This window comes from Macrobrachium nipponense, chromosome 1 (genome assembly GCF_015104395.2).
Source record: "Macrobrachium nipponense isolate FS-2020 chromosome 1, ASM1510439v2, whole genome shotgun sequence".
Lineage (NCBI taxonomy): Eukaryota > Metazoa > Arthropoda > Malacostraca > Decapoda > Palaemonidae > Macrobrachium > Macrobrachium nipponense.
In genome coordinates, this window is record NC_087200.1 from 207,698,344 (window position 1) to 207,711,199 (window position 12,856).

Below are 12,856 nucleotides of genomic sequence, written 5' to 3' on the forward strand. Positions count from 1 at the left end.
AGATTGGGTATTTGAAATGAAAAAAAGAAAAATTAATTAAGAATTATTGAATAAATAGGTATAAATACAGCAGCTATCAAAATGTAATGGTAAATGCTTTAGGGCAGTGAGGCATTGCATATTCTCTTGAAATTTTGAAGTTGCAATTGCACAACTGAGAGGCATACGTAAACACTTTCCAATTCTATGCAGTACCATGGCAGCCTATCTGAGATAAATAAAACAGAAGTGAATTCAGACTTGAGGTTTTTATTTCTTCGAAAATGACCAGTAATTCTTCCCTCTCCATTGAAAACAGGAGCTCTTTTCACGCTGCACGAATGGACAATATATTTCTCCGAAGCAGAACCGAGTTGCTTTATTCCTTTTACCATCCCACTGGATAAGACTCCTTCCAGAATACGTAATGCGTTTGAGCTGGTAAAGAATAGTAGCCATACATTATTGCCCTTGAGGGGTACTACACTTGCACTCATATGCAAATCCAGTACAAATGGCGGCAAATTGAAAACATTCTTAGAATACGTAATGTGCATGAGCTGGTTTAGATTCTTGTTTTAAACTGTTACTCTTAAAGGATACTATGATTACGTTCATAACCAAACGTAAAATGTATTCTGTTTGTATATATTTCAGCTGTAGTAGAACTACGTTTGAAGTAAAGCTCAATCATAGATGTAGAAAAAAACGATAAATTTCTAAAAATGGCTTATTCTAAAAACAAAAAAAAACGGTAAATACTTTCACCGTTTTTCAGTCGAACGTGAAAAAAATGAAAGCCAAAGGCAATTGTTTTCTGTGTGCGTGCAGCAGATCTAGATTAACCTCATTTTAGCCTTATGTTTTATTTGTTGACGGTTTATACTCTCATTAAAACTACAAAATTTGATGACAAATCGAATAAACGAATTGTAGTCAAAATATCAGCAGGTCTTTGTAAACTTGATTTTAATAAGTTAACCATAAAGTTGTTCAACAAGGCTTGAGACACAGTTATCCACGTCAGAAGTATTGATTTATTACTATATCATGTACAACTTAAATACTTAGACAATTACGTATAGTAATTACATTTATATTAAACGAAGTAATATCAGCTTCAGATTGTGCCCAAAATTTTAATTTAATAAACATATCAGCTAAATATAATTATTCAGATAATTATATTTAGTGGATAATTTAACGATGGGTTTCATTTACAGAGCATCAACATAAGACCAACGTCACAAACATAACTTATCAAAAAAAAAAAAAAAAAAAACATGACACACCTGACGTAACGCTTGGAAGATAACTTCTTAAACCCCAAACAAACTTCAGTCATTTTCAGAAACTTCAGTTTCCGGACGTATTGGAAGTTTGTAGATATATAGGTTCCCAAAGACGGTGGCTGTAATTCCTGGAACCGTTTCATATTCTCTTGCTTAGTCCCTGGAAGCTCTTTTGACAATTAAGGATTGTTAACCCCAGTTTCATGTCTTGTGGCGTGTTGTCATTAAGTTCAATTAATGACAATTCTTTATACAATAGCTCTGCGTATTATTCACGTGGTTTAAATAAGATTTGTCTGGGCTACAATGATCTCATTGCCTTCCTGGATATGAACTGTCTCCCCTAAAGCAGTTACTCAAACCAGTGCAGGTTGTTTTTGACGAAAATAGCCGTGCTTTTACAGAGGAAAATTGTACTGCTGAAACTTTATCAGAACATTAAGTATCATTTTGTGGCTTTATTAGATGCTCTTGAGTAATACAGGTGATACATATGGGAAATAATAAACCTTTTCTTATGAATCAAGTAGATCATAAAGTAAAGTACCTCGAGTTACAAAGGTTGGAAGTCGTCCCAATCTTTATCACTCTTCTTTAAGTTTAAGAAGGGGTCGATTGCCTGGATGTTTCGCCTCTAACTCCAGCCGAAAGTAACTTCATCCATTCGACCCTTCTTATCGAATTCCTTCCTCACTTTATCCCTCCTTCGAATCCTTCCCCTCGCTCTTGGCCTTCTGACCTCAGTAGGTTCATCCCAAGCCTCCTCATTCCTACTTCCTCTCTCATTACTACCACATGTCCATACCATCTCAGTCTCGACAATAATCATGTCAGTAATATTTACCAGCAAGGTTTTCTCATTTCTTTATTTTCCAGCCTTTCAAACGATGGTCTGAGTAAATCAATATACAATTTATTTCAATAATCTTTATTATATAAAATGAACTGAGATAACCAGACAATCGTTTATGTAACCACATAACAGCTAAAAGACCACATCTACCTTATTCATAATATGTTTAGCAAAACACAATAACTTTACGCTATATGTTACCATCAAATTCACTTTATTGTCGAACATACATCATTATAAAGGTTAGTGGCTGAAACTATCCCAAACCGAAATTTATGTAATTAATGTAATTTTTACCGGTCACGAACACATCTGACTTAACTTCGTTCTGGTTAAAAATGGTCTCTGTCAGTCAGGCAGATTTTTAGTTAACGTTCAATATTTTTGTCCTCTATTGCGTTGAAAAAGGTGCGACAGTTTCATACGGGAGAACTATAAATATCACAGTGAAATTGATGTTGCCTCACCCTTTCTGTTGTACTTTTTTTGTTCTTTCCCATTTCTACTTAGGTTTTTTTTTTTATTTCCTGTTGCCTTATACACACAAACACACACACACACACAAACACACAAACACACACACACACACACACACACACACACACACACATATATATATATATATATATATATATATATATATATATATATATATACATATATAATATATATATATATATATATATATATATAGTTTGTCATTAGTTGAATAAAATGGTTTTCTAGCTCTTTTCCATGCCACATCTACACACACACACACACACACACACATCTATATATATATATATATATATATATATATATATATATATATATATATATATATAAATGTGTGTGTGCGTGTGTGTGTGTTTGTGTGTATGTGTGTGTGTGTAGATGCGGCATGGGCAAGAGCTAGAAAAACATTTTATTCAACTAATGACAAACTTGAATTTAGTAAGCATAACATTCTAAAATTACCCTATGATGAAAGGTTTTTAGATATTCCTAGAATTTTAAAGCTTTTAACATAAATGTTGTTTTCAGTAATATTAATGTCAAGAGTTTAGTTATCAAAAATTCTCCTAAAGATCTTCCAGGCTAACATATATGAAATTCCTTGCAAAAAGTGTGATAAAGTCTATTACGGACAGACCGTAATTTTTATCTTTCATTCTCTATCTTTTCTCCCCTTCTCCCTCGAAGGCTTCAAATACTCTTGAATATCTGAGTGTTTACACTAATCGACTGGAGAAACCCATCGAAGTGATTCATAACCCCGGCAGCTGACCTCTGTTCATTGCATGGTACTATTTATACGAGTTGGTGGTAAAGGATTGGATATTCCTCGATTTTCTTGAGGTCTAGTTTATATTATTAATGCATCATATAGATATTACACTGGAAGAAACTAATGTATACATCATGTACTATAGTATATGTTGTTAGCGAATATATACAGGAACGAACGTATGATTATTATATCACAGTAACTCGTAATTCTTTTACCACACATCACCATAGGTGAAAATAATAAGAGACTGGTGTGGGTCCTGGCAGGTTTTTGATTTTATTTCCGAGTCATTAACGAAGGACTGATGCATAGTGATATGCATCACGATATATATATATATATATATATATATATATATATATATATATATATATATATATATATATATATATATGAATATATATATATATATATATATATATATAATATATATATATATATATATATATATATATATATATATATATGTGTGTGTGTGTGTGTGTATCATATATGGGTTTGTATGTATATATTATAAGAGAGAAAGTAGGTCAAAACATTCACAACCTTTTGAGACTGCTAAATCCAGCCTCTTGCTTTTCAACAGCAGTGAAGTGTGATGAAGAATGTACATATTCGTTAAAAGAGCAGAGTTTGGCATGAAGCCCCAACACCTCGCCCACCCCCACCTCCAATCCTATTCTGACCCCGCAAGAATTCGATAAGTATATCTTACGTACCCTCGATATTCGAATTTTGGTGACAAACTTGCACACAACAATAATGTTTGGTGCCCTGTTGAAGACTCTTGTGCACATCAAATATCTTTGAGCACATTCTAATATTTCCAGTAAAATTATTGATAATTATTTTGATAATCCTTTGGTGGATATAATCAAAATGTTTATTTTCCGTCCTTAAAGACCCATTTGTCATTTAAGTCCGGGATTCAACGTCATTGTCGTATGTCACTTTTGGCATTGAATTAGAGGCATGAATGGAAATATATAAACGAAGATCACATCCAGAAAACTACATTAGTCCAAGATGCCTGTCCAAGTTTGGCGTTTCTTTAATAACGGCACCGAAAGTTTCCTGACTGATTGATCAAAATCCTATTTGCTCAGACTCTCGTGAACGGAAGTTGGTGTGAGTAATGGCCCAGGTTGGATCCTTGGAAGGATTCAGCCAACTGTGGCTGACAACGGACGTAATAAGCTTTTATGGTTTAGCTTTGTTGATTTTTGTTTAAGTAATACTTTTACCCACAAAATATAAGTGCTTACAGGCCTCTACATAAATTTGATATTTACTTATATAAAAAGCTTGTCTAAAACAAGCGAATTGTGGACACGATTTACGTAAATTTCATATTTGTGGAAAGCATGTGTGTATGGTGAACAAGAATTTATATAAAAATCTGATATCGTTTTGTTATAAAACTTTGTCCAAATCATATGTGTCTTTAGAACGCGAATTTATTTTTATTTGTATATGAGTGTGTCCAAAATTTATGTGTTTTGAATGAGAATTTATATAAATTTGTGATTTATCATTATACAACGTTTGGATAAAGAAAACAGGTTTATAGTGAATTAGAATTAAAAATAGTATTTTAAATGTTATGTGTGGTCACGGGCACGTACAAAAATAATTACAATGAATTAATGCAATTACTAAGTTTATTATAATGTGGTAATATTCAGTAACATATTGTCATTATCTTTTTTATCATAATGCGGTAATTTTCAAAAAGGGAATTTTTATAATATTAATTATTATGATGACCCAATATTCAATGAAATAAAATATACTTAAACAATAATCCTTTTATTATTTTACTACACATCGTCGTTTTCCTCATGAAATGTATATTCCTAAACGACCACATTCCTTGTGGAAAATGTTATCCATGATAAAAGTCCTTTTCTCAAAATTTCTTCCCTGAGCTCAATTTTGATAGGAAATCATACCGTCCCTTTTTTCTGCAAGATTTTTAGCCTCGGTTAAAAACAATTATTGTGCGTCGGATAATCCCTGATGTTTGAACAGAGGATGAAAAGAAAGAAAATTTAAAATGACTACGAACCGTTTTGCCTTCCCAGGGATTTGAAAAGAAAAAAAAAAATGAAGATTTTAAATTATTTAACGTGGGTCTCCTTCAAAAATGAGAATGAATTATTAACTCTTTCCAAATATGAATCAGAATAAAATATTTAAAAGCATTCCATTCAATATTTTACACTAGAAAATTAATTGAGAACAGTGAGAAATTGTTGCAGATATGCCGGACAAATGGCCTATGCAAATATGCTCTGAGCATTTTCCATTCATTCATTTGCATATATGCAAGAATTATGGTGAAACTTGGTTATATTTCCTTTAGTTTTTATTAGGACCCTTAAATAGTATTATGTTAGTCTTAGTAAGTATTCTTTATTTAGAAATATATTTCTTAACTACATATCGATAATCAGCCTTCTGTTACATACAAAACTTTTTTTTTACCATAGTGAAGTTTTTAAAAATAAAATAAGTAATTGACTCTATAAGGACTATCTCTCATTAATTAATGATGAATACTGTTCAAGGATTATGTTTTCTAATGGTTACTTTCCATACACATATTTTGATAAATGAATAAATAAACAAACGAATAATTCCAAAAATAAGTAATTCTTAAACACGACTAAACTAGTATTCAAAATCGGGATAAATGAAGACCATTTTCTCCCATTTATCAAAACGAAATGAAAATGTTTTATTAATAAATGAGTGAGTAAAACACTAACAATTCTTAAGCGCAAAATCACTAAACACGACTAAATGAGTATTAAAAATTAGTCTAAATCAGGACAGACTACATGGAAACGAAGATCTTCCTCGAATCTTCACAGGCATTTAAAAAAAATACAAAGAAAACAAAAATAATAATCTGTTCAAGAGCAATGAAGCGAATAAGAGAGAAACCTTAGATGAACCTGTATCCCAGATGAAGTACAGGGAACTAGGCACCCCCTGAAACTTGATGGGGACGGGGCGGGGCCGTGGGGCGATGTTAGGGATCCATATTACGCCAGAAATCGCGCACCTGTTTGACGAGAAGGTGGTTCATTAGCCAGGGCAAATATTTATGCGTCTTATTCCACCACTCACGCTTCTTTCTTTAAGGCTCTAAACGTATAGAACCGCTGCTGTGGAGTATTCTGAGATAAAGTATGAATTATATTATATATATATATATATATATATATATATATATATATATATATATATATATATATATATATATATATATATATATATATATATATATCTATATATATATATATATATATATATATATATATATATATATATATATATATATATATATATATATATATATATATATATATATATATATATATATATATATATATATATATATATATATATATAAGTCCAACTCACATCGAGATCGAACCCAAGTCTTTCAAGGCCTGGATTCGATCCAGTGTGAGTTATCAATTTATTTCTGCTACACACATGATTGCGTCGATTACTTTCATACAAATATATTTATATACATCTACACATACCAAACCTTATTAAGTGCATACGTGATAACAACCACTAATTCAGCAATCAATTACGCGTTCGGTAACCTAATTAAAAGCTTCGTTTTCGCTTCGTAATAATTATGGAAAATGTTTCTGAATTTGCAGGATTGGCAAGAGACTGCAAACCACAGTGAGGTGGAATGTAAAGTGACAGTTTTCTAATATATATATATATTTTTTTTATATTTCGACTGCTATTTAATGACATAAACTACTGCATATGAAATGTCAAGTAATTATTTACTAGTAGGACTTTTTTTTATATATTTGAACTGGCCATCGATGTAAAAATCTGTTGATCATTCAATAGGATAAGGAAGTGAACTTGACATGATTTTAGAGGCACAAAAACTTAAAATGCATTCATTCATGTAAATAAAAAAGATTATTCTTATTAGACACCTGAAATATTTCCTGACGGTAGAAGACCTCACTACGGGTTAGTTAACAGCAAAACGCAAAAAGAAAAACACAGAAAATGAGTGACAGTTACTCCTGGCTTCCATCATATTTTCTGAAGGGTCTCACTCGAGGAAGAAATCCTTCCCTGCATTAAACTGCTGCCTCACGTTTTGGGGAAATTGCTCTTTGCAAAAGTCCCCCATGAGAAACCTGACAGAAATGAAGGGAAATCTGAAATAAATTGAATTAAATGTCCAGCTCCCTCGCTTGAGTGGATTTATAATAGGCTCGACTTCAGGATGGATAGGTATTAACTCATTTTGCGAGGTCAGATAGAATTATTATTATTATTATTATTATTCTTATTATTATTATTATTATTATTATTATTATTATTATTATATATATATATATATATATATATATATATATATATATATAATATATATATATATATATAGTATATATATATATATGTTTTTTTTTTTTTTTTTTTTTTTTTTTTTTTTTTTTTTTTGCTCTATCAGAGCCCTCCAATTCGACTGGGAGGTATTTATAGTGTGGGGTTCCGGGTTGCATCCTGCTCCTTAGAGGAGTCCATCACTTTTCTTACTATGTGTGCCGTTTCTAGGATCACACTCTTCTGCATAAGTCCTGGAGCTACTTCAGCCTCTAGTTTTTCTAGATTCCTTTTCAGGGAATCTTGGGATCGTGAGTGCTCCTATGATTATGGGTACGATTTCCACTGGCATATCCCATATCCTTCTTATTTCTATTTTCAGATCTTGATACTTATCCATTTTTTTCCTCTCTTTCTCTTCAACTATTATTATTATTATTTTTTTTTTTTTATTTTTTTTTTTTTTTTTGCTCTATCACAGTCCTCCAATTCGACTGGGTGGTATTTATAGTGTGGGGTTCCGGGTTGCATCCGGCCTCCTTAGGAGTCCATCACTCTTCCTTACTATGTGTGCCGTTTCTAGGATCACACTCTTCTGCATGAGTCCTGGAGCTACTTCAGCCTCTAGTTTTCTAGATTCCTTTTCAGGGATCTTGGGATCGTGCCTAGTGCTCCTATGATTATGGGAAACGATTTCCACTGGCATATCCCATATCCTTCTTATTCTATATTTTCAGATCTTGATACTTATCCATTTTTTTCCCTCTCTTTCTCTTCAACTCTGGTGTCCCATGATATTGCGACATCAATGAGTGATACTTTCTTCTTGACTTTGTCAATCAACGTCACGTCTGGTCTGTTTGCACGTATCACCCTATCCGTTCTGATACCATAGTCCCAGAGGATCTTTGCCTGATCGTTTTCTATCACTCCTTTAGGTTGGTGCTCGTACCACTTATTACTGCAAGGTAGCTGATGTTTCTTGCACATGCTCCAGTGGAGGGCTTTTTGCCACTGAATCATGCCTCTTTTTGTACTGGTTCTGTGCAAGTGCCGGGCATTCACTTGCTATGTGGTTTATGGTTTCATTTTTCGTATTGCACTTCCTACATATGGGAGAGATGTTATTTCCGTCTATCGTACTTTGAACATATCTGGTTCTTAGGGCCTGATCTTGTGTCGCTGTTATCATTCCTTCAGTTTCCTTCTTTAGCTCTCCCCTCTGTAGCCATTGCCAATTGTCATCGCTGGCTAGTTCTTTAGTCTGTCTCATGTATTGTCCGTGCATTGGTTTGTTGTGCCAGTCCTCTGTTCTTTCTCTCTTTCTCCTGTCTTTGTATATTTCTGGGTCTTCGTCTACTTTTATTAGTCCTTCTTCCCATGCACTCTTTAGCCACTCGTCTTCACTGGTTTTCAGATATTGCCCCAGTGCTCTGTTTTCGATGTTAACGCAGTCCTCTATACTTAGTAGTCCTCTCCCTCCTTCCTTTCATGTTATGTATAGTCTGTCCGTATTTGCTCTTGGGTGTAGTGCTTTGTGTATTGTCATATGTTTCCTGGTTTTCTGATCTATGCTGCGGAGTTCTGCCTTCGTCCATTCCACTATTCCTGCACTGTATCTGATTACTGGCACTGCCCATGTGTTTTATGGCTTTTATCATATTTCCGGCGTTGAGTTTTGACTTGAGTATCGCCTTGAGTCTCTGCATATATTCTTTCTGATCGTGTCCTTCTTCATCTCTTGGTGTTTTATATTCCCCTCCTTCCATTATTCCTAGTATTTGTAATCCTGTCTCATCTATGTGTTTGATGTTGCTCCCCATCTGGTAGATTTATTCCTTCAGTTCTCGTTACTTTGCCCTGTATGTTGACTAAGGCGCATTTTTCTATTCCAAACTCCATCCTGATGTCCTCAGATACAATCCTTACAGTCTGGCTTAGGGTATCTATTTCCTTGATGCTATTACCATACAGCTTGATGTCGTCCATGAACATCAGATGGGTTGATTCTGTTGGCCTCTTTTCTTGAGTTGGTACCCGGCATCCATCTTCTGTAGTACTTTTTGTCATGGGAATCATGGCTACTACGAAGAGTAGTGGGGACAGTGAGTCGCCCTGGAAGATCCCTCTCCTGATACCTCTGCTAGTCTTATTCCAGAGCTTGTAAGTATTGTATTCCAGTTGCGTATTGTATTTTGAGGAAGCTGATGGTATTTTCCTCTGCCCCATATATTTTCAGGCATTCTATTAGCCATGTGTGTGGTATCATGTCGAAGGCTTTCTTATAGTCTATCCATGCCATGCTTAGGTTGGTTTTCCTTCTCCTACTGTTCTTCATTACCATTTTGTCTATCAGGAGCTGGTCTTTTGTGCCCCTACACTTCCTTCTGCAGCCTTTCTGTTGTGGGGGAGGTGGTGTTTGTCCTCCTAGGTAGTTGTATAGCCTTTCACTGATGATACCTGTTAGTAACTTCCACATTACTTGGTAGGCAGGTGATAGGCCTGTAGTTACTGCTATATTTCCCTTACTCTTGTCTTTTTGTACTAAGGATGTTCTTCCTGTGGTCATCCATTTGGGTGCTTGGTGATTTGAGATACAATGCTGGAGTTGTTCTGCTATTCGTGGGTGTAGGGCCTTGAAGTTTTTGAGCCAGTATCCATGGACTTCATCGGGACCTGGGGCTTTCCAGTTTGGCATTTTCTTAGTTGGTGTCTGACTGTGTCTGTCGTTGATGTCTGTGAATCTTGTTTTATTCTCCCTGTTTCCTCTTCCTTGACTTCCTGGAGCCATGTTGCATGTTTGTTGTGTGATACCGGATTGCTCCATATGTTTTCCCAGAGTCTCTTACTTGGTTCGGCTTCAGGAATTCTGGGTGGTTTGTCTTCCCCTCTAGTTGGCTGTATAGTCTTTTCTGGTTGGTTCCGAATAGTTTGTTCTGTTGGTATCCCTTATTCCTGTTCATGTACCGTTGGATCTTATGTGCTTTGGCTTAAGCCTCCGTTTTACATCTTCTATTGTGTGTTTGGTCCCCTCTCTTGTACCTTGTATTTCTCGTTGAGTTCCTCCCTTGTTTTCTTGCTACTTAGCCTTTTGCTGCCATCTCTTTCAGTTTACTCAAGTCAGATCTCATCACCATGATTTGCTTTTCCAGGCGCCTTTTCCAAGGAGGTTGCTGTTTTGGTTTCTGTTGGGTTGGTTGTGCTGGTGGTGTTGGTGTTCGAATCCCCATCAGTTCTGCTACTAATCTTGCTCCTGCATATGTCAAGTTATTTGTTTCTGTGATACTGGTGTGTGTATTATGCCCTTATTTCATTGACCTCACTTGTTTTCTCCCTTAATTTTTTTTTGTGTTGTAGGCTTTCATGGAGGGGATCTTTGTTCTCTCTGTATCTGGCTCCATCCATTGTCTAATCTTTTCTACCCATTCCGTCCTCTCTGTTACTTCGTCGGTGTTTCTTCGTGTGTCGTTGTTTGATACCTCATCCTCCCTGTCGTCTTCTGTGGCATCGTCTCTCAGTTCGTCTTCGTTTAATTCGTTGTCGTGTGACATTTCCCTTTCCAGTTCTTCTCTTTCTGTTGGGGAGAGCCAGTTCTTTTTCTTTATGTTCCTTACTTGGTCTGCCAGCCTCTGCTCTGTTTGGGGGGTGTTATTCCTCTCATTCCAGATGTTGACCAATCTTCTTCTATATCCTCCTCTCCGTCGGGTTTGCTTCTGATGTAGCATCTCCATATTTCCTTATTTTCTTCTCTTGTCCATTTTCTTTCTTCCTTTTTGCCTCTGTTAGCTCCATCTCCAGGCTGTTGATTACTGTCGTTGTGGTGGGTGATCAGTTGCTGGATGACGACCTCCATGTACCTGACCGTCTTCCCCTTCAATTGGGTTGAATACCTGGTTGCCGGACGAAGCTCCTCTGTTGCCAGAGGTTCCATTTACGTCGTTGTCGTTTATTCCTTCATTTCTTTCCATCATTGCTGAGTTTTGCTATTTAACCCATAGCTGGACCCTACCCCATTAGGGATAGGTACTCATTTACAGCTGAGTAGACTGAGGAAATTATGGTAAAGATCCTTTCCCAAGGAATCAACGCCGAGGAGAGCGGTCACCCATCCAACTACTGACCAGCTCCAATGTTGCTTAACTTGACTTAAGTCTATTGACGACCTATTATTATTATTATTATTATTATTAGGGAAAAGGCCTTCTCTGAGGGCAGTAGCATTGAATATTATAGCGGTTTCAACGGCATTTAATTTATATAGAATCTTCTCAATTCTTCTTATTATCTTTTTCTCGTCAGCATGTAGCTGGTGTATCAGGTTTCCTAAGGACATATAAAGATTTCAGTTGTCTTAGGTTTATTTCCTCTAACGTGTCGACAGCGCACAGGCAGTCATCTATAAGAGTTTACAGTAAAGTGAATTAAGATACGTTTTAACATGTATTTATAGCAGGCAAGGTGGTGTACAATCGGTGGGCGGGTCGGTAAGCAGGGATTTTAATTGGTCGTTGGATGGTGACGAAATCTGCCCCTGAGGCGTTGAGATCTTCTTGGTTCCGGTCGGGGTTGTTGGCGTCGGTTGGGTATTGGTTGGGGGAGAGAACGAGCGGATGACATGTCACCAACACCCTGGTAGTGGGTACCCCAACCAATACCCAACCGACGCCAACTACCCCGACCGGACCAAGATGATCTCAATGCCTCAGGGGCAGATTTCGTCACCATCCAACGACCAATTAAAATCACTGCTTACCGACCCGCCTGCTATAAATACTTGTCAAACGTATCTTAATTCACTTTACTGTAAACTCTCATAGATGACTGCCTGTGCGCTGTCGACACGTTAGAGGAAATAGACCTAAGACAACTGAAATCTTTATATGTCCTTAGGAAACCTGATACACCAGCTACATGCTGATGAGAAAAAGATAATAAGAAGAATTGAGAAGATTCTATATAAATTAAATGCCGTTGAAACAACTATATTATTATTATTATTATTATTATTATTATTATTATTATTATTATTATTATTCAGATAATGAAATCTATTCATATGGAACGAGATCACCACAG